Below are 27,155 nucleotides of genomic sequence, written 5' to 3'. Positions count from 1 at the left end.
CCCAAACCCCAACCCCGGGACTCGACCCCAAACCCCAACCCGGGGCTCGACCCCAAACCCCAACCCCGGGGCTCGACCCCAAACCCCAACCCCGGGGCTCAACCCCAAACCCCAACCCCGGGGCTCGACCCCAAACCCCAACCCAGGCTGGATCCCAAACTCCAACCCGGGGCTCGACCCCAAACCCCAACCCCGGGGCTCGACCCCAAACCCCAACCCCGGGGCTCGACCCCAAACCCCAACACGGGGCTCGACCCCAAACCCCAACCCCGGGGCTCGACCCCAAACCCCAACCCAGGCTGGATCCCAAACTCCAACCCGGGGCTCGACCTCAAACCCCAACCCCGGGGCTCAACCCCAAACCCCAACCCCGGGGCTCGACCCCAAACCCCAACCCCGGGGCTCGACCCCAAACCCCAACCCCGGGGCTCGACCACAAACCCCAACCCCATGGCTCGACCCCAAACCCCAACCCCGGGGCTCGACCCCAAACCCCAACCCCGGGGCTCGACCCCAAACCCCAACCCGGGGCTCGACCCCAAACCCCAACCCGGGGCTCGAGCCCAAACTCCAACCCGGGACTGGATCCCAAACTCCAACCCGGGGCTCGACCCCAAACTCCAACTTGGGGCTCGACCCCAAACCCCAACCCCGGGGCTCGATCCTAAACCCCAAACTGGGCTGGATCCCAAACTCCAACCCGGGCTGGATCCCAAACTCCAACCCGGGGCTCGACCTCAAAACCCAACCCCGGGGCTCGACCCCAAACCCCAACCCCGGGGCTCGACCCCAAACCCCAACCCCGGGCTGGATCCCAAACTCCAACCCGGGGCTCGACCCCAAACCCCAACCCCGGGGCTCGACCCCAAACCCCAACCCCGGGGCTCGACCCCAAACCCCAACCCGGGGCTCGACCCCAAACTCCAACCCCGGGGCTCGACCCCAAACCCCAACCCCGGGGCTCGACCCCAAGCCCCAACCCCGGGGCTCGACCACAAACCCCAACCCGGGGCTCGACCCCAAACCCCAACCCCGGGGCTCGACCCCAAACCCCAACCCCGGGCTGGATCCCAAACTCCAACCCGGGGCTCGACCCCAAACCCCAACCCCGGGGCTCGACCCCAAACCCCAACCCCGGGGCTCGACCCCAAACCCCAACCCGGGGCTCGACCCCAAACTCCAACCCCGGGGCTCGACCCCAAACCCCAACCCCGGGGCTCGACCCCAAACCCCAACCCCGGGGCTCGACCCCAAACCCCAACACGGGGCTCGACCCCAAACCCCAACCCCAGGGCTCGACCCCAAACCCCAACCCGGGCTGGATCCCAAACTCCAACCCGGGGCTCGACCCCAAACCCCAACCCCGGGGCTCGACCCCAAACCCCAACCCCGGGGCTCGACCCCAAACCCCAACCCGGGCTGGATCCCAAACTCCAACCCGGGGCTCGACCCCAAACCCCAACCCCGGGGCTCGACCCCAAACCCCAACCCCGGGGCTCGACCCCAAACCCCAACACGGGGCTCGACCCCAAACCCCAACCCCAGGGCTCGACCCCAAACCCCAACCCGGGCTGGATCCCAAACTCCAACCCGGGGCTCGACCCCAAACCCCAACCCCGGGGCTCGACCCCAAACCCCAACCCCGGGGCTCGACCCCAAACCCCAACCCGGGCTGGATCCCAAACTCCAACCCGGGGCTCGACCCCAAACCCCAACCCCGGGGATCGACCCCAAACCCCAACCCCGGGGCTCGACCCCAAACCCCAACACGGGGCTCGACCCCAAACCCCAACCCCAGGGCTCGATCCCAAACCCCAACCCGGGCTGGATCCCAAACTCCAACCCGGGGCTCGACCCCAAACCCCAACCCCGGGGCTCGACCCCAAACCCCAACCCGGGCTGGATCCCAAACTCCAACCCGGGGCTCGACCTCAAACCCCAACCCCGGGGATCGACCCCAAACCCCAACCCCGGGGCTCGACCACAAACCCCAACCCCGGGGCTCGACCACGAACCCCAACCCCGGGGCTCGACCACAAACCCCAACCCCGGGGCTCGACCACAAACCCCAACCCGGGACTGGATCCCAAACTCCAACCCGGGGCTCGACCCCAAACCCCAACCCCGGGGCTCGACCCCAAACCCCAACCCCGGGGCTCGACCCCAAACCCCAACCCGGGCTGGATCCCAAACTCCAACCCGGGGCTTGACCCCAAACCCCAACCCCGGGGCTCGACCCCAAACCCCAACCGGGGCTGGATCCCAAACTCCAACCCGGGGCTCGACCCCAAACCCCAACCCTGGGGCTCGACCCCAAACCCCAACCCCGGGGCTCGACCCCAAACCCCAACACGGGGCTCGACCCCAAACCCCAACCCCAGGGCTCGACCCCAAACCCCAACCCGGGCTGGATCCCAAACTCCAACCCGGGGCTCGACCCCAAACCCCAACGCCGGGGCTCGACCCCAAACCCCAACCCGGGCTGGATCCCAAACTCCAACCCGGGGCTCGACCTCAAACCCCAACCCCGGGGCTCGACCCCAAACCCGAACCCCGGAGCTCGACCAAGAACCCCAACCCCGGGGCTCGACCACAAACCCCAACCCCGGGGCTCGACCACAAACCCCAACCCGGGGCTCGACCCCAAACCCCAACCCGGGGCTCGACCCCAAACCCCAACCCGGGACTGGATCCCAAGCTCCAACCCGGGGCTCGACCCCAAACCCCAACCCCGGGGCTCGACCCCAAACCCCAACCCCGGGGCTCGACCCCAAAGCCCAACCCCAGGGCTCGACCCCAAACCCCAAACCCGGGGCTCGACCCCAAACCCCAACCCGGGGCTCGACCCCAAACCCCAACCCCGGGGCTCGACCCCAAACCCCAACCCGGGCTGGATCCCAAACTCCAACCCGGGGCTCGACCCCAAACCCCAACCCCGGGGCTCGATCCCAAACCCCAACCCCGGGGCTCGACCCCAAACCCCAACCCCGGGACTCGACCCCAAACCCCAACCCGGGGCTCGACCCCAAACCCCAACCCCGGGGCTCGACCCCAAACCCCAACCCGGGCTGGATCCCAAACTCCAACCCGGGGCTCGACCCCAAACCCCAACCCCGGGGCTCGACCCCAAACCCCAACCCCGGGGCTCGACCCCAAACCCCAACCCCGGGGCTCGACCCCAAACCCCAACACGGGGCTCGACCCCAAACCCCAACACGGGGCTCGACCCCAAACCCCAACCCCGGGGCTCGACCCCAAACCCCAACCCGGGCTGGATCCCAAACTCCAACCCGGGGCTCGACCCCAAACCCCAACCCCGGGGCTCGACCCCAAACCCCAACCCAGGCTGGATCCCAAACTCCAACCCGGGGCTCGACCTCAAACCCCAACCCCGGGGCTCAACCCCAAACCCCAACCCCGGGGCTCGACCACAAACCCCAACCCCGGGGCTCGACCACAAACCCCAACCCCATGGCTCGACCCCAAACCCCAACCCGGGGCTCGACCCCAAACTCCAACTCGGGGCTCGACCCCAAACCCCAACCCCGGGGCTCGATCCTAAACCCCAAACTGGGCTGGATCCCAAACTCCAACCCGGGGCTCGACCTCAAACCCCAACCCCGGGGCTCGACCCCAAGCCCCAACCCCGGGGCTCGACCACAAACCCCAACCCAGGGGCTCGACCACAAACCCCAACCCGGGGCTCGACCCCAAACTCCAACCCGGGGCTCGACCCCATACCCCAACCCCGGGGCTCGACCCCAAACCCCAACCCGGGCTGGATCCCAAACTCCAACCCGGGGCTGGATCCTAAACCCCAACCCCAGGGCTCGACCCCAGACCCCAAACCCCAACCCCGGGGCTCGACCACAAACCCCAACCCCGGGGCTCGACCCCAAACCCCAACCCGGGGCTCGACCCCAAACCCCAACCCCGGGGCTCGACCCCAAACCCCAACCCGGGCTGGATCCCAAACTCCAACCCGGGGCTCGACCCCAAACCCCAACCCCAGGGCTCGACCCCAAACCCCAACCCCGGGGCTCGACCCCAAACCCCAACCCGGGCTGGATCCCAAACTCCAACCCGGGGCTCGACCCCAAACCCCAACCCCGGGGCTCGACCCCAAACCCCAACCCCGGGGCTCGACCACAAACCCCAACCCCGGGGCTCGACCGCAAACCCCAACCCCGGGGCTCGACCCCAAACCCCAACCCCTGGGCTCGACTCCAAACCCCAACCCCGGGGCTCGACCTCAAACCCCAACCCCTGGGCTCGACCCCAAACCCCAACCCCTGGGCTCGACTCCAAACCCCAACCCCGGGGCTCGACCTCAAACCCCAACCCCTGGGCTCGACCCCAAAACCGAACCCCGGGGCTCGACCCCAAACCCCAACCCCGGGTCTCGACCCCAAACCCCAACCCCGGGGCTCGACCCCAAGCACCAACCCCGGGGCTCGACCCCAAACCCCAACCCCGGGGCTCGACCCCAAACCCCAACCCCGGGGCTCGACCCCAAACCCCAACCCGGGGCTAGACCCCAAACCCCAACCCCTGGGCTCGACTCCAAACCCCAACCCCGGGGCTCGACCCCAAACCCCAACCCCTGGGCTCGACCCCAAAACCGAACCCCGGGGCTCGACCCCAAACCCCAGCCCCGGGGCTCGACCCCAAACCCCAACCCCGGGGCTCGACCCCAAACCCCAACCCCGGGGCTCGACCCCAAACCCCAACCCCGGGGCTCGACCCCAAACCCCAACACAGGGCTCGACCCCAAACCACAACCCCGGGGCTCGACCCCAAACCCCAACCCCGGGGCTCGACCGCAAACCCCAACCCCAAGGCTCGACCCCAAACCCCAACCCCGGGGCTCGACCCCAAACCCCAACCCCGGGGCTCGACCCCAAACCCCAACCCGTGGCTGGACCCCAAACCATAACCCCGGGGCTCGACCCCAAACCCCAAGGCTCGACCCCAAACCACAACCTGGGGCTCGACCCCAAACCCCAACCACGGGGCTGGACCCTAAACCCCAACCCCGGGCTCGACCCCAAACCCCAACCCCCAACCCTGGGCTCGACCCCAAACCCCAACCCCGGGGCTCGACCCCAAACCCCAACCCCGGGGCTCGACCCCAAACCCCAACCCCGGGGCTCAAGCCCAAACCCCAACCTGTGGGGCTCGACCCCAAACCCCAACCCCGGAGCTCGACCCCAAACCCCAACCCCGGGGCTCGACCCCAAACCCCAACCCCGGTGGCTCGACCCCAAACCCCAACCCCGGGGCTCGACCCCAAACCCCAACCCCGGGGCTCGACCCCAAACCCCAACCCCGGGGCTCGACCCCAAACCCCAACCTGAGGCTCGACCCCAAACCCCAACCCCGGCGCTCGACCCCAAACCCCAACCCCGGGGCTCGACCCAAAACACCAACCCCGGGGCTGGACCCCAAACCCCAACCCCGGGCTCGACCCCAAACCCCAACCCCGGGGCTCGACCCCAAACCCCAACCCCGGGGCTGGACCCCGAACCCCAACCCCGGGGCTGGACCCCGAACCCCAACCCGGGGCTGGACCCCGAACCCCAACCCGGGGCTGGACCCCGAACCCCAACCCCGGGGCTCGACCCCGAACCCCAACCCCGGGGCTCGACCCCGAACCCCAACCCCGGGGCTCGACCCCGAACCCCAACCCCGGGGCTCGACCCCAAACCCCAACCCCGGGGCTGGACCCCGAACCCCAACCCCGGGGCTCGACCCCAAACCCCAACCCGGGGCTCGACCCCAACCCGGGGCTCGACCCCAAACCCCAACCCGGGGCTCGACCCCAAACCCCAACCCCGAGGCACGACCCCAAACCCCAACCCCGGGGCTCGACCCCAAACCCCAACCCCGGTGGCTCGACCCCAAAGCCCAACCCCGGGGCTCGACCCCAAACCCCAACCCCGGGGCTCGACCCCAAACCCCAACCCGGGGCTCGACCCCAAACCCCAACCCCAGGGCTCGACCCCGAACCCCAACCCCGAGGCTCGACCCCGAACCCCAACCCCGGGGCTCGACCCCGAACCCCAACCCCGGGGCTCGACCCCGAACCCCAACCCCGGGGCTCGACCCCGAACCCCAACCCCGGGGCTCGACCCCGAACCCCAACCCCGGGGCTCGACCCCGAACCCCAACCCCGGGGCTGGACCCCGAACCCCAACCCCGGGGCTCGACCCCGAACCCCAACCCGGGGCTCGACCCCGAACCCCAACCCGGGGCTCGACCCCAACCCGGGGCTCGACCCCAAACCCCAACCCCGAGGCACGACCCCAAACCCCAACCCGGGGCTCGACCCCAAACCCCAACCCCGAGGCACGACCCCAAACCCCAACCCCGGGGCACGACCCCAAACCCCAACCCGGGGCTCGACCCCAAACCCCAACCCCGAGGCACGACCCCAAACCCCAACCCCGGGGCTCGACCCCAAACCCCAACCCGGGGCTCGACCCCAAACCCCAACCCGGGGCTCGACCCCAAACCCCAACCCGGGGCTCGACCCCAAACCCCAACCCCAGGGCTCGACCTCAAACCCCAACCCCGGGGCTCGACCCCAAACCCCAACCCCGGGGCTCGACCCCAAACCCCAACCCAGAGTTCAACCCCAAACCCCAACCCCGGGGCTCGACCCCAAACCCCAACCCGGGGCTCGACCCCAAACCCCAACCCCGGGTCTCGACCCCAAACCCCAACCCGAGGCTCGACCCCAAACCCCAACCCCGGGGCTCGACCCCAAACCCCAACCCCGGGTCTCGACCCCAAACCCCAACCCGAGGCTCGACCCCAAACCCCAACCCCGGGGCTCGACCCCAGACCCCAACCCCGAGGCTCGACCCCAAACCCAACCCGAGGCTCGACCCCAAACCCCAACCCGAGGCTCGACCCCAAACCCCAACCCCGGGGCTCGACCCCAAACCCCAACCCCGGGGCTCGACCCCAGACCCCAACCCCGAGGCTCGACCCCAAACCCCAACCCGAGGCTCGACCCCAAACCCCAACCCGAGGCTCGACCCCAAACCCCAACCCCGGGGCTCGACCCCAGACCCCAACCCCGAGGCTCGACCCCAAACCCCAACCCCGGGGCTCAACCCCAAACCCCAACCCCGGGGCTCGACCCCAAACCCCAACCCGGGGCTCGACCCCAGACCCCAACCCCGAGGCTCGACCCCAAACCCCGACCCCGAGGCTTGACCCCAAACCCCAACCCGGGGCTCGACCCCAAACCCCAACCCCGGGGCTCGACCCCAAACCCCAACCCGGGGCTGGATCCCAAATCTCAACCCCGGGGCTCGACCCCAAACCCAGAAGCAGTAAAACATTTAAGAACAGCACCAGCCACGGTGTGCGATACAGCTGCAATGCTTTACATTTTGTGACAGAATGCGCCTCCCCCTACCCTGCCACCGGGCTGCTGGGGACGAGATGAGAGACACAGCTCAGATGAAGTTGCAGCCATCCTCCACACCTTCCCACGGAACTGCACCCCGGCATTAATCAGTGCATTGAGGGGGAGGGGAGAAAGCCCCAGAGTAATTCAAGACGTTACATTCGCGGAAGGAGTCTGGGAGACATTGATTCCCCACAACCTCCTCTGTGCTGTCCCAAACCTTCAGTTATGACCACATCCCATGAAGTATTTTTATCATCAAAGAACTCAGTCAAGTTTTTCAAACACGATCTGCCTTTAACAAATCCGCATTGGCTGTCCCTTATTAACCCATGTTCTTCCAAGTGACAATTCATTTTGTCCCGGATCATGGTCTCTAGGAGTTTCCCCACCACCGACGTTGGGCTGACTGGCCTGCAGTTGCCGGGTTTATCCCTCTCCCTTATTTTTGAACAGAAGTGTAACATTTGCAATCCTCCAGTCCTCTGGCATCGCTCACATGTCAAAGAAGGATTGTGGCCAGAGCCTCCACAATTTCCACCCTTACTTCTCCCAGTGACCAAGGATGCATCCCATCCGGACCAGGTGACTTTTCTACTTTGAGTGCAGCCAACCTTTAAGTACCTCCTGTGTATCTATTATATCCGATCCAATATCACTACTGCCTCCTCCTTTACTGTGACATTAGCAACATCCTCTTCTCCAGTGACAACAGATGCAAAGTACTCACTACCTCAGCCATGCCCTCTGCCTCCACAAGATCATCTCCTTTTTGGTCCCTAATCGGCCCCACCCTGCCTTTGTCTATCATTTTATATGTTTAATAAAAGACTTCTGGGGTCTCTTTTATGTTACCCACTAATCTTTTCCCATTCCCTCACTTTTCCCCTTTTATTTCCTTTTCCCGTTCTCCTCTGCACGTTCTGTATTCAGCTTGATTCTCTACTGTATTATGACCCTGACATTTATCATAAGCCTCGTTGTTTCATTTTAATCCTAATATCTTTAGTCGTCTGGGTAGCGTTAACTTTTGATGCACTTCCTTTCCCCCCCTCATAAGAATGTATAGTCTGAACCCAAACCATCTCCTCCTTGAAGGCTTATTTACTCTTTTACCCAATAATCTTTGATTCCAATCCACCTGGGCCAGATCCCCTTTCAACACCCTGAGATTAGCCCTCTTCCAGTTGAGTATCTTCCCCTTTTGATTGTTCCTTGTCCCGTTCCATTACTACCGAGACCTAATGATATTGTGAACGCTGTTTCCCAAATGCTCTTCCACTGAAACTTGCTCCACTTCATTTCATAGAATGAGATCCAGCGCGGCTTCCTTGCCTGAGTCAGAAGGTTGTGGGTTCAAGTCCCACTCCAGAGACTTGAGCACAAAATCTAGGCTGACACTCCAGTGCAGTACTGAGGGAGCGCCGCACTGTCGGAGGGGCAGCACTGCACTGTCGGAGGGGCAGTACTGAGGGGGTGCCGCACTGTCGGAGGGCCAGTACTTAGGGAGCGCCGCACTGTCGGAGGGGCGGTACTGAGGGAGCGCCGCACTGTCGGAGGGGCAGCACTGCACTGTCAGAGGGGCAGTACTGAGGGGGTGCCGCACTGTCGGAGGGGCAGTACTGAGGGAGCGCCGCACTGTCGGAGGGGCGGTACTGAGGGAGCGCCGCACTGTCGGAGGGGCGGTACTGAGGGAGCGCCGTACTGTCGGAGGGGCGGTACTGAGGGAGTGCCGCTCTGTCGGAGAGGCAGTACTGAGGGAGCACCGCACTGTCGGAGGGGCGGTACTGAGGGAGCGCGCCGCACTGTCGGAGGGGCAGTACTGAGGGAGCACCGCACTGTCGGAGGGGCGGTACTGAGGGAGCGCCGCACTGTCGGAGGGGCGGTACTGAGGGAGCGCCGCACTGTCGGAGGGGCGGTACTGAGGGAGCGCCGCACTGTCAGAGGGGCGGTACTGAGGGAGCGCCGCACTGTCGGAGGGGCGGTACTGAGGGAGCGCCGCACTGTCGGAGAGGCAGTACTGAGGGAGCGCCGCACTGTCGGAGGGGCGGTACTGAGGGAGCGCCGCACTGTCGGAGGGGCGGTACTGAGGGAGCGCCGCACTGTCGGAGGGGCGGTACTGAGGGAGCGCCGCACTGTTGGAGGGGCGGTACTGAGGGAGCGCAGCACTGTCGGAGGGGAAGTACTGAGGGAGCGCCGCACTGTCGGAGGGGCGGTACTGAGGGAGCGCCGCACTGTCGGAGGGGCAGTACTGAGGGAGCGCCGCACTGTCGGAGGGGCGGTACTGAGGGAGCGCCGCACTGTCGGAGAGGCGGTGCTGAGGGAGCGCCGCACTGTCGGAGGGGCAGTACTGAGGGAGTGCCGCACTGTCGGAGGGGCGGTACTGAGGGAGCGCCGCACTGTCGGAGGGGCGGTACTGAGGGAGCGCCGCACTGTCGGAGGGGCGGTACTGAGGGAGCGCCGCACTGTCGGAGGGGCGGTACTGAGGGAGCGCCACACTGTCGGAGGGGCGGTACTGAGGGAGCGCCGCACTGTCGGAGGGGCGGTACTGAGGGAGCGCCGCACTGTCGGAAGGGCGGTACTGAGGGAGCGCCGCACTGTCGGAGGGGCGGTACTGAGGGAGCGCCGCACTGTCGGAGGGGCGGTACTGAGGGAGCGCCGCACTGTCAGAGAGTCAGTACTGAGGGAGCGCCGCACTGTCGGAGGGGCGGTACTGAGGGAGCGCCGCACTGTCGGAGGGGTGGTACTGAGGGAGCGCCGCACTGTCGGAGGGGCGGTACTGAGGGAGCGCCGCACTGTCGGAGGGGCGGTACTGAGGAAGCGCTGCACTGTCGGAGGGGCGGTACTGAGGGAGCGCCGCACTGTTGGAGGGGCGGTACTGAGGGAGCGCCGCACTGTCGGAGGGGCGGTACTGAGGGAGCGCCGCACTGTCGGGGGGGCAGTACTGAGGGAGCGCCGCACTGTGGGAGGGGCGGTACTGAGGGAGCGCCGCACTGTTGGAGGGGCGGTACTGAGGGAGCGCCGCACTGTCAGAGGGGCAGTACTGAGGGAGCACCGCACTGTGGGAGGGGCGGTACTGAGGGAGCGCCGCACTGTGGGAGGGGCGGTACTGAGGGAGCGCTGCACTGTCGGAGGGGCGGTACTGAGGGAGCGCCGCACTGTCAGAGGGGCAGTACTGAGGGAGCGCCGCACTGTGGGAGGGGCGGTACTGAGGGAGCGCCGCACTGTGGGAGGGGCGGTACTGAGGGAGCGCCGCACTGTTGGAGGGGCGGTACTGAGGGAGCGCCGCACTGTCGGAGGGGCAGTACTGAGGGAGCGCCGCACTGTGGGAGGGGCGGTACTGAGGGAGCGCCGCACTGTCGGAGGGGCAGTACTGAGGGAGCGCTGCACTGTCGGAGGGGCAGTACTGAGGGAGCGCCGCACTGTCGGAGAGGCGGTACTGAGGGAGCGCCGCACTGTCGGAGGGGCGGTACTGAGGGAGCGCCGCACTGTCGGAGGGGCGGTACTGAGGGAGCGCTGCACTGTCGGAGGGGCAGTACTGAGGGAGCGCCGCACTGTCGGAGAGGCGGTACTGAGGGAGCGCCGCACTGTCGGAGGGGCAGTACTGAGGGAGCGCCGCACTGTGGGAGGGGCGGTACTGAGGGAGCGCCGCACTGTCGGAGGGGCGGTACTGAGGGAGCGCCGCACTGTCGGAGGGGCGGTACTGAGGGAGCGCCGCACTGTCGGAGGGGCGGTACTGAGGGAGCGCCGCACTGTCGGAGGGGCGGTACTGAGGGAGCGCCGCACTGTCGGAGGGGCGGTACTGAGGGAGCGCCGCACTGTCGGAGGGGCGGTACTGAGGGAGCGCCGCACTGTCGGAGGGGCGGTACTGAGGGAGCGCCGCACTGTCGGAGGGGCGGTACTGAGGGAGCGCCGCACTGTCGGAGGGGCGGCACTGAGGGAGCGCCGCACTGTCGGAGGGGCGGTACTGAGGGAGCGCCGCACTGTCGGAGGGGCGGTACTGAGGGAGCGCCGCACTGTCGGAGGGGCAGTACTGAGGGAGCGCCGCACTGTCGGAGGGGCGGTACTGAGGGAGCGCCGCACTGTCGGAGGGGCGGTACTGAGGGAGCGCCGCACTGTCGGAGGGGCGGTACTGAGGGAGCGCCGCACTGTCGGAGGGGCGGTACTGAGGGAGCGCCGCACTGTCGGAAGTGCCGTCTTTCAGATGAGACGTTACAACCGAGGCCCCGATGCTCTCTCAGGTGGACGTAAGAGATCCTACGGCCACTATTTCAAAGACCAGGGGAGCTCTCGCAGGTGTCCTGGGGCCAATATTTATCACTCAAGCAACATCACTAAAAAAAACCAGATGATCTGGTCTTTATCCCATTGTTGTTTGTGGGAGCTTGCTGTGCGCAAATTGGCTGCCGCGTTCCCTACATTACCAACAGTGACAACACTTCAAAAACATTGGCTGTGAAGCGCTTTGGGACGTCTTGAGGTGGTGCAAGTCTTTCTTCTGTGATTCTTACACATTTCAGGAATTTCTCCCCTCCCTCTTTGCCCTTTACACTGGTTTCCCCCCCAGTCTATAGTAATCCCCCATGATCACCACTGTGATGTTTGCTTGCCGACCTGCTCCTCCATCTCCATTTGGTGGTGGTGTTGGTACAATTCCTGAAACGAGTCATGAGGTGGTGGTGGGGGCAGAAAGTCCCTTTCAATGGCAGGACTTACCACAGAGAGAGAAAGCTAAACAAGTGATGGGAAGGGGAGAGTTAGCATTTCTGCGGGCTTGTTTCATCTTCCTCCAGAGCCCAGTATTGCGGGGAGGTTTTGCTGAGAGTGTAGCTGGGGTTTTTTTTGTCCCTCAGGCGTGCTCCATCTTTTGCTGTCGGCCTGCTCCCAGGCTGGCGGGTCGGTTGCCCTGGAGAGGAGTTTGAATGATAACCCGTGCGCGCTGCCCGCCGGGAGTTGTAGTTCGGCCGCGCCGGGACACGCGGGGCAAGGGGCGGGGCCGGACTACAACCCCCGGCATGCAGCGCGGCCCCGCCTACAACCCCCGGCATGCAGCGCGGCCCCACCTTCCTCCAGCAGGTAAACCCCCCCATCACCTGTAGCTATGTGCACTGTTGCCCAGCCTCACTCAGCTGCCATTGCAATTTAAGAAAAAATCATTTGAAAAACTGTTGTACAGGGCCTTGGTGAGACCACACCTTGAGTATTGTGTGCAGTTTTGGTCGCCTTATCTGAGGAAGGATGTTCTTGCCACGGAGGGAGTGCAGCGAAGATTCACCAGGCTGATACCTGGGATGGCAGGAATGACGTATGAGGAGAGATTGGGTCGATTGGGCTTGTACTCGCTGGAGTTTAGAAGAATGAGAGGGGATCTCATTAAAACTTATAAAATTCTAACAGGACTGGACAGACTAGATGCAGGAAGGATGTTCCCGATGGTTGGGGAGTCCAGAACTAGGGGTCACAGTCTAAGGATAAGGGGTAAGCCATTTAGGACAGAGATGAGGAGGAATTTCTTCACCCAGAGAGTGGCGAACCTGTGGAATTCTCTACCACAGAAGGCGGCAGGCAGCGAGAGGCGGGACCTGTGGGAGACTCGGCGGCGGCGGCAGCGAGGCCAGGAGAAGCATACCAAACTCCAGTCTGTGAGCTCGGTAGTTGCAGGGAGGTAAAAAGTAATCGGGGTGTGACGTCACCAGGGAGCAGGTAAGTGATTGGTTGGTGAGTATTTCTCTCTTTTCATTACAAGCTTGAATTCTGTGGTGTTAAATTTCTAGGGGCTCTGTTGTGGTGAGGACAGTTGGTAAATAAAGCGCCCTAGAGTATACCTGTAACTGGGGTATTGAATAAATTTTTAGATTAATTAAAGGAGTAAGTCATGGCAGGAGAGCTCAGACCCGTGTTCTGCTCCTCCTGCTCTATGTGGGAAATCAGGGACGCTGCCAGTGTCCCTGGCGACCATGTGTGCGGGAAATGCATCCAGCTGCAGCTACTTGTAGACCGCATTGTGGCGCTCGAGCTGCGGGTGGATGAATTTTGGAGCATACGCGATGCTGAGAGGCTCGTGGATAGCACGTTTAGCGAGTTGTTCACGCCTCAGGGTAGGGCAGCACAGGGGGTGACCATCAGGCGGAGCAACAAAGGCAGGCAGGTAGTGCAGGGAACCCCTGCGGACATCCCCCTTTCAAACAAGTATACCGCTTTGGATACTGTTGAGGGGGATGACTCACCAGGGGAAGGCAGCAGCAGCCAACTTCCTGGCACTGGCGGTGCTCCTGCTGCCCAGGAAGGGGGGAAAAAGAGTGGGAGAGCAATAGTGGTAGGGGATTCTATAGTAAGGGGAACAGATAGGCGTTTCTGTGGCCGTAGACGTGAATCCAGGATGGTTTGTTGCCTCCCTGGTGCCAGGGTCAAGGATGTCACTGAGCGGCTGCAGGGCATTCTGGAGGGGGAGGGTGAACAGCCAGTGGTCGTGGTCCACATTGGTACCAACGACATAGGTAAAAAGAGGGATGAGGTCCTGCAGCAAGAATTTAGGGAGCTAGGTGAAGGATTAAAGAGCAGGACCTCAAGGGTTGTAATCTCTGGATTACTCCCGGTGCCACGTGCTAGTAAGTATAGGAATAGGAAGATAGAACAGATGAATGCGTGGCTAAAGGGATGGTGCAGGGGGGAGGGCTTTAGTTTCCTGGATCACTGGGTCTGCTTCTGGGAAAGGTGGGACTTGTACAAGTCGGACGGTTTACACCTGAACCAGAGGGGAACCAATATCCTTGCGGGGAGGTTTGCTAGCACTGCTGGGGGGGGGTTTAAACTAACTTGGCAGGGGGATGGGGTACAGAGTGGAGCTATAGTAGGGGGTGATTTACAGCCAAATACAGAGGGAAAAACAAGTCAGCTGGGAAGGCAAAGCAAATATGTGAAGGCAAAAGAGAATATGGCAGGGCTGGAAGGCATTTATTTTAATGCAAGGAGTCTTGCAAATAAGGTGGATGAACTGAAGTTGTTGTTGAACACATGGGAGTACGATATTGTTGCTATCACGGAGACATGGTTGAGGGAGGGTCAGGACTGGCAGCTCAATATTCCGGGGTATAGAATCTTCAGGCGAGACAGAGGGGGGTGTAAAAGGGGAGGGGGTGTTGCAATATTAATTAAGGAGTCAATTACTGCTGTAAGGAGGGATGATATATTAGCGGGTTCCTCTAATGAGGCCATATGGGTAGAACTTAAAAACAAAAAGGGGGCAAGCACTTTGCTGGGAGTGTACTATAGGCCCCCAAACAGTCAGGGGGAGATAGAGGAACAGATATGTAGGCAAATCTCAGAAAAGTGTGAAAATAATAGGGTAATAATAGTGGGGGATTTCAACTTCCCCAATATAAATTGGGATAGTCAGAGTGTGAAAGGCTTAGAGGGTGCAGAATTCTTAAAGTGCATCCAGGAGAGCTTTTTGAGCCAACATGTAGAAAGTCCTACAAGAGAGGGGGCGGTACTGGACCTAATTCTGGGGAATGTAGCCGGGCAAGTGGTGGAAGTGTCAGTAGGAGAGCATTTTGGCGACAGTGACCACAATTCGGTGAGATTTAAGGTGGTCATGGAAAAAGACAAAGACGGCCCGGAAATAAGGGTTCTAAATTGGGGGAAGGCCGATTTTAATATGATAAGGCAGGATCTGGCCAAATTGGACTGGGAGCAGCTACTTATAGGAAAATCCGCATCAAAACAGTGGGAGACTTTCAGAAGGGAAATAGAGAGAGTACAACGCCAACATGTTCCTGTAAAGGTCAAGGGTGGGACCAACAAGCAAAGGGAACCTTGGATGACAAGGGATATACAAAAATGCATTAGAAATAAAAGGGGGGCTTTTGGCAGTTACAAAAGACTAAAGACGGAAGAAGCCCTAGAGGAGTATAAAAAATGCAGGGGCATACTTAAAAAAGAAATTAGGAGGGCGAGGAGGGGCCATGAAATAACACTGGCGAGCAAAATAAAGGAAAATCCTAAGATGTTTTATAAGTATATTAAGGGCAAGAGGATAACCAGGGAAAGGGTAGGGCCCATTAGGGACCAAAGTGGCAATCTGTGTGTAGAGCCAGATGATGTAGGCGGGGTTTTAAATGAATTTTTTGCATCTGTGTTCACTATGGAGAAAGACGATGCAGACATAGAAATCGGGCAAGGGGGCTGTGACATACTTGAACATATTAGCATCGAGAGGGAGGAGGTGCTAGCGGTTTTAGCAGGCCAAAAAGTGGATAAATCCCCAGGCCCAGACGAGATGTATCCCAGGTTGCTGTGGGAGGCAAAGGAGGAGATTGCAGGGGCTCTGACACAAATTTTCAGAACCTCTCTGGCCACAGGGGATGTACCAGAGGACTGGAGAACAGCTAACGTAGTACCATTATTCAAGAAGGGTAGCAGGGATAAACCAGGGAATTACAGGCCAGTGAGCCTAACATCTGTGGTAGGGAAATTATTGGAAAACATTCTGAGGGACAAAATTAGTCTCCACTTGGAGAGGCAAGGATTAATCGGGGATAGTCAGCATGGCTTTGTCAAGGGTAAATCATGTCTGACAAATCTGATTGAATTTTTCGAGGGGGTGACTAGGGGGGTGGATGAGGGAAATGCTGTGGATGTGGTTTACATGGACTTCAGTAAAGCTTTTGACAAAGTCCCACATAGGAGACTGGTCAAGAAGGTAAGAGCCCATGGGATCCAGGGTGCCTTGGCGCGTTGGATCATAAACTGGCTGAGTGGCAGGAGGCAGAGGGTGTTGGTCGAAGGTTGCTTTTGTGACTGGAAGACTGTGTCCAGTGGGGTACCTCAGGGATCGGTGCTGGGTCCCTTGTTGTTTGTGATCTACATAAATGATTTGGATGAGAATGTAAAAGGTATGATCAGTAAGTTCGCAGATGACACGAAAATTGGTGGGGTGGTAAATTGTGAGGAGGAAAGCCTCAGGCTACAGGACGATATAAACGGGTTGGTCAGATGGGCGGAAAAGTGGCAAATGGAATTTAACCCTGAAAAGTGCGAGGTGATGCATTTTGGACGGACAAATAAGGCAAGGGAATACACAATGAGTGGTAGGACCCTAGGAAGTACAGAGGGTCAGAGGGACCTTGGTGTACATGTACATAGATCCCTGAAGGCAGCGGAACAGGTAGATAAGGTGGTTAAAAAGGCATATGGGATACTTGCCTTCATTAGCCGAGGCATAGAATATAAGAGCAGGGAGGTTATGATGGAGCTGTACAAAACGCTGGTGAGGCCACAGCTGGAGTACTGTGTGCAGTTCTGGTCGCCTCACTATAGGAAGGATGTGATTGCTTTGGAGAGGGTGCAGAGAAGATTCACCAGGATGTTACCTGGGATGGAGCGCCTCAGCTATGAAGAGAGGCTGGACAGGCTGGGGTTGTTTTCCTTGGAGCAAAGAAGGCTGAGGGGGGACCTGATTGAGGTGTACAAAATGATGAGGGGCATAGATAGGGTAGACAAAGAGGAACTTTTCCCCTTAGTAGGGGGGTCAATAACAAGGGGGCATAGATTCAGGGTAAGGGGCAGGAGATTTAGAGGGGATTTGAGGAGGAACTTTTTCACCCAGAGGGTGGTTGGAATGTGGAACTCAATGCCTGAAAGGGTGGTAGAGGCAGGAACCCTCACAACATTCAAGAAGCATTTGGATGAGCACTTGAAATGCCATTGCATACAAGGTTATGGACCAAATGCTGGAAAATGGGATTAGACTGGACAGGGATGGATGGGCGGCGCAGACACGATGGGCCGAAGGGCCTCTTTCTGTGCTGTAAAACTCTGACTCTATGAAGGCAGTTGAGGCCAATTCATTAAATATATTCAAGAAGGAGTTGGATATATTTCTTAAGGCTAAAGGGATCAAGGGGTATGGGGAGAAAGCAGGGACCAGGTACTGAATTTGGATGATCAGCCATGATCGCATTGAATGGCGGAGCAGGCTCGAGGGGCCGAATGGCCTACTCCTGCTCCTATCTTCTACGTTTCTCTTTCTGCTCCAGTGTCAGCTGTGTCTCAGTAGGGATGTGGGGGGCGGGGGAAGTGCCTCTGAGTCAGAAGGTTGTGGGTTGAAGTCCCACTCCGTGACACTCCTGGTGCAGTGCTGAGGGAGCGCTGCACTGTCGGCGGTGCGTCTTTCGGATGAGACGTTAAACTGAGGCCCCGTCTGCTCTCTCAGGTGGACATAAAAGATCCCATAGTCTTCTTAGGCAGTCCCTCGGAACCGAGGGTGACTTGCTTCCACATTAAAAAGGAGTTCGCAGGTGACTGAGGAGTCCAATGCGGGACCGACAGTCTCTGTCACAGGTGGGGCAGACGGTGGTTGAAGGGGCGGGTGGGGTGCTTGGGTTGACGTGCGCTCCTTGTGCTTGGCTTCCGCTTGCTCCTGGCAAAGAGACTTGAGCGCCTTCCTGGATGCTTCTCCACTTTGAGCGGTCTTGGGCCAGGGATTCCCAGGTGACATTGGGGGTGTTGCACTTTTTCAAGGAGGCTTTGAGGGTGTCATTGAAGCGTTTCCTCTGCCCATCAGGGGCTCTCTTGCCATGTCAGAGCTCCGAGGAGAGTGCTTGTTTTGGGAGTCTCGTATCAGGCGTCTCGTATCAGGCATGCAGACGATGTGACCCGTTCATCAGAGCTGATCGAGCGTGGTCAAAGCTTCAATGCTGGGGATGTTGGTGTGCCTATCCTGCCGATGGATTTGCAGAGGCAGCGTTGGTGGTACCTCTCCAGTGCTTGGAGGTGCCTGCTGTACATGGTCCATGTCTCTGAGGCATACAGGAGGGTGGGTATCACTACTGCTCTGTAGACCATGAGCTTGGTGCCGGGTTTGAGGTCCTGGTCTTCAAGCACTCTCTTCCTCAAGCGACCAAAGGCTGCACTGGCACACGGAAGGTGGTGTTGGACTTCGTCATCAACAGCTGCCTTTGTTGAGAATAGGCTCCAGAGGTATGGAAAGTGGTCCACGTTGTCCAAGGCCTTGTCGTGGATTTTGATAATCGGGGGCCAGTACTGTATGTGGGGGGGGGGGGGAAGGTTGGTAAAGGACCTTTGTCTTACGGCTGTTTAGGGCAAGGCCTATGCTCTCGTACGGTTTGGTGAAGGTGTTGACGATGGTTTTTCAAAGATACTATTTCGAAGAAGAGCAGGGGAGTTATCGCCGGTGTCCTGGTGTCCCTTAACCAACAAAAACAGATGATCTGGTCATTAGCACATTGCCGTTTGTAGGACCTTGCTGTGCACAAATTAGCTGCCGCGTTTCCCACATTACAACAGTGGCTCCACTTCAAAAGTACTTCATTGGCTGTAAAGTGCTTTGAGACGTCCGGTGGTCGTGAAAAGTGCTATATAAATGTAAGTCTTTCTTTCATTGCTTTCACAACAGGTGATTTAAAGTATACAAAAAGGAAAATACGGCAGATGCTGGAAATCTGAAAAACAGAAAATGCTGGAGATACGCAGCAGGCCAGGTAGCATCTGTGAAAAGAGAAACAGTTAACGTTTCAGGTCGCTGACCTTTCATCAGAACTGGAAAAAAAAAACAGGAAATGGAAGAGATTTTTAAGCAAATGTAGGAGCTGGGAAAGAGGGTGGGGGGATATGAAAGAACAAAAGTGAAGGTCTGTGATAGGATAGAAGGCAGGAGAGGTTAAGAGACATTGAGAGATATTCAAGGCGAGAGGAGATGGTAATGGGACAGGTTTAGAAACAAAGGATGGCTCGACATGAAGTGTAAATTGCGCTGGCAGAATGAAAGACAGCTGCCACGTGGGGGAAAAGAAAACACAAACAAAAACTTTTGGTGGGGAAAGAGCAGGATTAATTGGATAGCTCTACCAACCAGCCCATACATGCACGATGGGCCGAATGGCCTCCTTCTGTGCTCGATCACTCGTGATTCTCCTCTCCCCGCCACACCTAGCGGGAGAGCACCAAACACCCGAGCCGTTCACAGAGCAACAGGACAGTAGTTGATGGCCGAAAGGCGATTGACCTCCCTCCACAGCTGCTGCTGCTGGTTGCAGATTCCCAGCATTTCCAGTTTTAGATTGTGTTGTACAAGTTGTGGAAGAAGCAACCCCACCGCCGCGCTGTTACCCAGAAACAAGGCGAGACTTTATTGAAACATTTGGAACTTTATTTTGTGCAACTTCAATTTATAAAAACCAGCATTAAGTTTACAGCACAAAACAAACCCAGAGCGGTTCCCAGGAGGCTCCATCGATGGCCAAAATGACCCTCCCCCCAATAATTAAAATACAGGGTAGGGAAGGAATGCTCACTGGTCACATGTGGGGGGGGAAGCGAGAGAAAGAGAGGGGGGAGAGAATTATAAATCTAGAGCAAATCCGTATGCACTCTTTAAAAAAAAAAAAAGCCACTTAACAAATCTGTTGCTGTCGTTAATCATAATTGAGTCAGTGCGAGAGGGGAACATTTACTGCTGCAAGTAAGCGGGGAATCGACACACGCAAATGCGTGTCCTGGGAATATCCCTGGAAAAGCAACTGGAGAAACATTCACGGACCACCGCAGAGTAGCTGCTCTGGTTGAGATATATGCTGAAGCAGAACAATGCTCCAAATTCATTATTCCAAATTTAAAAATCCTACCATGGCTTCATCCAAATACAGTATATTCTAAACCAAAAAAAAAAACTATTCTTCCAAAAACAATTTAAACACAAAAAAGAGGGAGATTTTTTTCTTCTCTTTAAAAAGCAGACCAAACAGACTATTTACAAGTGTCCTTTAAAAACTGGAGTGTGTCACAGTCTGAGCACCGTCAGAATTTATTTATGGAGGGGGAGGGAGATGGTTATAAAGACAGAACTGTTCACTGGCATAGCGCACAGAGGAGGAGATGCAGCATAACGCCCGCACTCCCCATCACAAGGAAATGCTGGACTCAACCAGGTCAGAGAGAAAATAAAACAAAAGCACGAGACAGGAAGTGGCAGGGGGAGTCACCCACACCATCCTTTAGCCTGTTACAGTGACGTGCAAGAGCAGAGCTAGTGTGCAGACTGTCTGCCTAAGCACTCCCTCCACGAGCTGTATGTAGAGAGAGATTAAAAATCAAACACCAAACCTTGGACACAGCGTAGAAATAAGTGCACCAAGACTGCACAATTCCCTTTAAGTGGATCAAGGGCAACAAAAAATATCATTTACAACTTCTCTTGATTGATCAGATTTTGATTCACAAGGAGTCCCTCCAATCCCAAAAGCAGGAAAATAAATTCCGACCGTGCTCGTTTATAGGTATTGCTAAAAAAAAAACACAAGATCTACGAATACAAAACCCACCCCTACAAGTGAATAACCGTCTGCATCTATAGAAGAGTCAGCAATTGTTTTACAGTTAAAAATGCATTTTACTGATAGGAGTTGAAGGGAGTTGCCAGCAATCTACATAAAACAGCACTCGCATAAACTACACCCAGCTGTACCTCGTGGCGGCGTAAACCGTCAGTGTAAAACCCAGTTCCAATCAAATAGTTTGCAGTTGAATGTTGCAACGTCGTATAATGGTATGTTCTCAATCCTTTCTTCCTCCCCTCATCTTTCCCACCCCCAGGATAGATAGGTCGAGATGCTCTCGGATCTAGCTCTAATGCAGTATGATCATCAGAACAAAGCCTTCAGGAACAGAAACTCATGAAATGCTGTAGCACGCAGTGCACACCCCACCCCACAGCTATTGTGCCAACCAGAGACTGCCACACACAGCCATCTGTCCCAACACCAGTGCCCCCGAACCCTTCAACTCCCCAGAAACACCTCCAGGGGTTCAGACTCTCTCCGATTGAGGACCTTAAGGAAACAACATTTTAGACATCGGCCAGCAGCAAAATGGATCACCTGTTTTCCGAGGGATCTTGTACAGGCCCTAAAGCCACAGGCTGAACGATCCATCACTGGTCTGTGTTGAGTTGGCCGCAGTACCAGCTGGCCGGGGAGCGGGGGGGCAAAAAAAAGTGTTCTCTTCCTTCCCCTCTCAGGTGTAAAAGTGTGAGACTTCTCCAAAATTATGTGGGGCGCCTGTAGTTTGAGGGAGACACTCCCAATAACACCCTCTTTGCACCCACTGCCCCAGTCTTAACTGCGAGTACAGATCAGAATTGGAATTAGCCCAGGAGATGGAAAGCTGAGTGACAAAAGACCGGGAGCAGCACATTATAAAAATCTCAGGATTTCACTGCACAGTACAGAGATCAGAAAGAAAAAAAAAAATCTTGGGGAATAGATTTATTAAAAAAAAACTTTACGTGCACTGTCAACTTTCCTTTATAAATTCCTATGTCCACATTTATACTGGAAATTTCCCATGTAAGCTTACCAGGCTAGAATTACAATCTGCCACCAGTGGGGGTGCTGCAGTGCCTCCACTGGCTGGAGGGTGTAATTACAGTGTGACAAGTTTACATAGTAAATGTGGGCGGGAATTTATAATAGAAAAACAATGTCGAACTTTAAAATGCATACCAAATTAAATCTGCTCTGTGTGGTCCGGTTGCGTCCCCTCCCTTCACCAGAGTCTCGACTCCCCATGTGTAACATCACACGAGGTCAACTAGCTCTTCAAAATTTTACTTGGATCCCTGCATGCACCTATTTGAAGTACAGACTTCACTCACGAACACGGCAGGGTCCCGTGGAAAGGAATTGCAACAAAAAAAAAAAAGGGCGACACAAATGCACCCGGAAGAGTGCCAGTAAACTGGAACGGTTTTAAAGTACAATCAAATCATTTCCTTCCACACCCCCCCCCCCCCCCCACCCCGAGCACTCTTCTTCCTGCTCTCCTCCCCCCCACCACCCTTCAACTCCCATTGTGACAGTTACCATCTAAAGAATAGCAAGAATGCAAGAGAGTCGTATTGTGATGGAAAAGGAGTTTGGTCACGCTGACGGAGGGAACTACTCGTCATCCTCGCCCTCGTCTTCCGCCTCTCGTTTTCGCTTCTGTCCTGGAGTGGCAGTATCTCCTGCAGAAAAAGAAAAAAGTTAACTTTCTGTAGCTAAAGTATTAAGTCAGTATGTAACATGCACCTCCTGCAAACTTCACACCAGCATATCCTCCGACTCATCGGGTTTCCGTCCCTAAAAAAAGGGACATTAGCGAACCAGTTGGGTTTAATACAGAAATCGGAGCTTGATGGCCACTTTTACAGGAAACTCTTTTTACTGGCACCTAAATAACCGGAAATCTCTCTTAACCGGCAAAATTCAGGAGTAGGTTCAGGTAAGTTTTACTTCATATTAGTGGCCGTGTAACCGGGGTTTCTGGCTCTGTGGCCGTGTAACCGGGGTTCCTGCACCTGTTGCCATGCAACAGAGACTCCTGGATCTGTGGCCGTGTACGGGGCTCTTGTACCTTAGTAAGTATACCTCTCTGTAATCTGGACTTTTTGATCAACCGGCACCACGCTGGTCCCGTCGGTGCCTGATAAAAAAGTTTCCTGTAGTAGGCGTGCTGGTGTTCACCGCTTGTAACCGGTGAATCGCGTTGACGGTAAAACCATCATAGCCCCAGACACACTCCAGAGCGTATTAAAAGTTACAAAGTTAATCTAAGTGTGTTAAGGTAGCAGCATGTGATAGATGCTGGAGGCTGAAATCAAATAAACTACACAAAACTGTGCTGACACTTGTACTAACCTCACTGCCTTATTACATGGTGCTTGAAACTTGTGTGTTTCACAAGGCGGCAGTGGGAGATCAGGATCTCAAACTAACCATCTCACAGCTGGAAGGCAGCGCGTGGTGCGACCACGTTTATGGTCATTTGTGCAAAATGAATAAATTTCAAATGACAAGGAAACCGATCTACAGAGTTAATTTATTCCTTTCAACCTATAACTTTAAACGGTAGGTAAAGGGCAAGTAATTAAGACAATTGCACTTTAACGAGGTACAAAGATCTACCTAAATGCTCGGAATAGCCGGCGTGCTTGTATGTGGTCAGCGGTGCCTTTGTAATTGTTTTCTGTGGCAACGACGAATGGAAATTGCCTGGGAAAAGAGGGTTGCCCACCATAAGCGATGGTGGCGTCAGTGGTTGGGATTGTGCCAGCTTTTTGTTAAACTGAATCCAAATTCTCAAACTGCCATGGTGGGATTTGAACTTAGTCTGGTAACACTACTCCATATAAGGGTCAGTAACCAGAGGACACAGATTGAAGGTGATTGGCCAAGGAACCATAGGCGATGAGGAAACATTTCTTTTTAACAATACAGCGAGTTGTTGTGATCTGGAATGTGCTGCCTGAAAGGGCAGTGGAAGCAGATTTAATAGTAACTTTCTAAAGAGAATTGGATAAATACTTTGAAGGAAAGAAATTACAGGACTATGGGGAAGAGAGACTAATTGGACAGCTCTACCAGAGCGCTGGCACAGGCACGATGGGCCAAATGGTCTCCCTCTGTACTGTATACATACACACATACAGCTTTAAACAAATAAAAATGTTACCTTTCTCATCTGCCTCTTCCTCTTCTTCATGTACATAATCATCATCATCCTCATCATCCTGCAATAAAGAACTTGCATTTATATAGAGCCTTTCACCACCTCAGGACGTCCCAAGCACTTTACAGCCAATGAAGTGAAGTGTAGTCACTGTTGTAATGTAGGAAACGCGGCACCCATTTTGCGCACAGCAAGCTCCCACAAACCGCAATGTGATAATGACCAGAGAATCTGATTTAGTGATGCTGAATAAATATTGGTCAGAACCCCTGAGCCTTCTCAAATAGTAACATGGGATTTTTAAAATATTCACCCGAGGGCAGACGGGGGGGGGTCTTAGTTTAACATATCATCTGAAAGATGCACCTCCGACAGTGCAGCGCTCCCTCAGTACTGGCTCTCCGACAGTGCGGCGCTCCCTCAGTACTGCCCCTCCCACAGTGCAGCACTCCCTCAGTACTGCCCCTCCGACAGTGCGGCGCTCCCTCAGCACTGCCCCTCCGACAGTGCAGCACTCCCTCAGTACTGCCCCTCCGACAGTGCGGCGCTCCCTCAGCACTGCCCCTCCCACAGTGCGGCGCTCCCTCAGTACTGCCCCTCCGACAGTGCAGCGCTCCCTCAGTACTGCCCCTCCGACAGTGCGGCGCTCCCTCAGTACTGCCCCTCCGACAGTGCAGCACTCCCTCAGTACTGCCCCTCCGACAGTGCGGCGCTCCCTCAGTACTGCCCCTCCGACACTCCCTCAGTACTGCCCCTCCGACAGTGCGGCGCTCCCTCAGCACTGCCCCTCCAACACTCCCTCAGTACTGCCCCTCCGACAGTGCGGCGCTCCCTCAGTTCTGCCCCTCCGACAGTGCGGCGCTCCCTCAGTACTGCCCCTCCGACAGTGCGGCGCTCCCTCAGTACTGCACTGGAGTGTCAGCCTGGCTTACGTGCTCAAGTAACAACCTTCTGACTCAGGAGAGAGTGCTACACACGGAGCCAAAGCTGACACATGGTAGAAAACAGCCACAACAGCACAGGATGAGGAAGGACAGACAACACTGGGGTCCGTGGTTGGAAGGAGATGAAAGTTAACGATTGTAGTAACAGAAGCTCTGTGGAAAGGAAGGAAAAATACATGGAAGGGGGAAGAGAAGGAATACAAACAAAATTACTTGTTTGGGCATTGTAGAGGTACATGGGTAGCGGAAATGCTGATTGCTTTGTTGAATCAGTTGATCTCCGATGGGCACAACAACGGCCTCAAGACCCCTGGATTTGGGGTGTGGGGAGGGAGTGGGGAATAAAGTCCGCCATGGTTCCTGCTCCTGATTGCTCCCAGTTAACTCAAAGACTGGACTGGGCTTGGCTACAATTCCTTCTCCAGGCTGGAGCAGTCTGCCAACACTCAGACTAGAGCCACATGAAGAGTCGGCACGTGAGCGCTGTGCCCCAGCAGGAAACCAGCTTCAGGGAAGGGAAGGTGTTGTTGCAGCGTGGGCTCGAGGGGCCATATGGCCTACTCCTGCTCCTAGGTTCCAAGTCCCAGCCCAGGGGGTCCGGTCATTCCACCAGCAGATGTAGAAACAAACCTGAATTTCTTCTTTCAGGAGATAGGACAACCCAACTTCCTCCACCTCCCCTTGTTCATCCTCCTCCTCTTCATCTTCCTCATCTTCATCCTCCTCTTCCTCATCATCATCATCGTCGTCATCATAATATTCTCCTGCAGCAGCAGCTCCATCTTCATCATCCTCACCTTCCTCTGTTAGAAGAAAAGTCGAGATCCTTTAGATAAAGCGCCCGCCCTCGGCAATACCGAAGCGCCAAAAGAAAATAAAGAGGAGACTCGCATTAACCCGAATTTTTACTTCCTCAGCATTGGTAGTTTTGCCCAGCGAGTAATGGAGCCGTAGACTGGAAATGTTCGTTTGGCCGAGCTAGCTGACCTCTGCTGGCACTGGGAGTTACTCAAACCAGAGATGTTGGGTGAGCACGAGGGCAAGCTCAACACAATCAACTTCTCCAAAAACAAGCAGCCTGCCAACAGTCACTGCCACCCATGAAGAACAGGCACTTGGATGAGGTATCAGAGGGCACCCACCACTCGCGGAGCCAGGGGGCACGCCTCCCTCCCCCCCCCCCCCGCCGCCACCGAACCATGGCTCGAGGGACTACAGTTAATCGGGAGAAAATGCTTCTGGAAACTCTCGGGATATAAAAGCTGAATTAAGCTCTTGCACTAAAACTATTTGCTAACAAAAAGTGGTGGCGCTGTATCTGAACGACACGGTTGCAGGCTGGCTGGAAGTGGCTGGACTCCAGCACTGCAACCACTGGAGGGGTGCTGTGGACTGGCAATCAGCAGGTGTGCAGAGAGAAAAATATACTAAAAAAACACAAAGAAAATAAGCCTTGGAGAGGGTGCAGAGGAGATTTACTAGAATGGTGCCAGGGATGAGGGACTTCAGTTATGTGGAGCCTGGAGTTTTAGAGCAGAGAAGTTTAAGAGGAGATTTGATGGAGGTGTTCAAAATCATGAAGGTTTTGATGGAGTAAATAAGGAGGCACTGTTTCCACTGGCAGGAGGATCGGTAACCAGAGGACACAGATTTAAGGTGATTGGCAAAAGAACTGGAGGCGACATGGGGAACTTTTTTTAAAAAGCACGAGTTGTGGTGATCTGGAATGTGCAGCCTGAAAGGGCGGTGGGAGCAGATTCAATAGGAACTTTCAAAAGAGAATTGGATAAATACTTGAAGGGAAAAAAATTACAGGATTATGGGGAAAAGAGCAGGGGAGTGGGATTAATTGGATAGCTCTACCAAAGAGCCGGCATAGAACATAAGACGTAGGGGCAGGAGTCGGTCATTTGGCCCCTCGAGCCTGCTCCGCCATTCACTAAGATCATGGCTAACCATCGACCTCAACTCCACTTCCCAGCCCGCTCCCCATAACCCTCGACTCCCTTATTCAAAAATCTGTCATTCTCCACCTTAAATATATTCAGTGACCCAGCCTCCACAGCTCTCTGGGGAAGAGAATTCCAAAGATTCACGACCCTGAGAAGAAATTCCTCCTCATTTCCGTTTTAAAAGGGTGTCCCCTTATTCTGAAATTATGCCCCCTAGTTCTAGATTCCCCCACGAGGGGAAACATCCTCTCTGCATCTACCCTGTCGAGCCCCTTCAGAATCATATGTTTCAATAAGATTCCCTCTCATTCTTCCAAACTGTATAGGCCCAAC

At 56.7% G+C, this 27,155-nt stretch overlaps 1 long non-coding RNA gene across 1 annotated transcript; it reads right to left on the bottom strand.

The window, feature by feature from the left end:
• Positions 1-22,250: 22,250 nt before the first annotated feature.
• Positions 22,251-25,711, bottom strand: LOC147086350 (uncharacterized). Its single transcript, XR_015075717.1, has 3 exons — positions 25,501-25,711; positions 23,930-23,987; positions 22,251-22,442 (listed from the first exon to the last, which is right to left on the bottom strand). It is a non-coding gene; the product is annotated as an uncharacterized LOC147086350 (long non-coding RNA).
• Between the last annotated feature and the right edge of the window lie 1,444 nt (positions 25,712-27,155).

The sequence above is a fragment of the Somniosus microcephalus genome, unplaced genomic scaffold (assembly GCF_052327205.1).
Source record: "Somniosus microcephalus isolate GS21.2 unplaced genomic scaffold, FLI_Smic_1.0 unresolved_chr7, whole genome shotgun sequence".
Lineage (NCBI taxonomy): Eukaryota > Metazoa > Chordata > Chondrichthyes > Squaliformes > Somniosidae > Somniosus > Somniosus microcephalus.
This window is presented reverse-complemented; position numbering and strand designations above follow the sequence as displayed.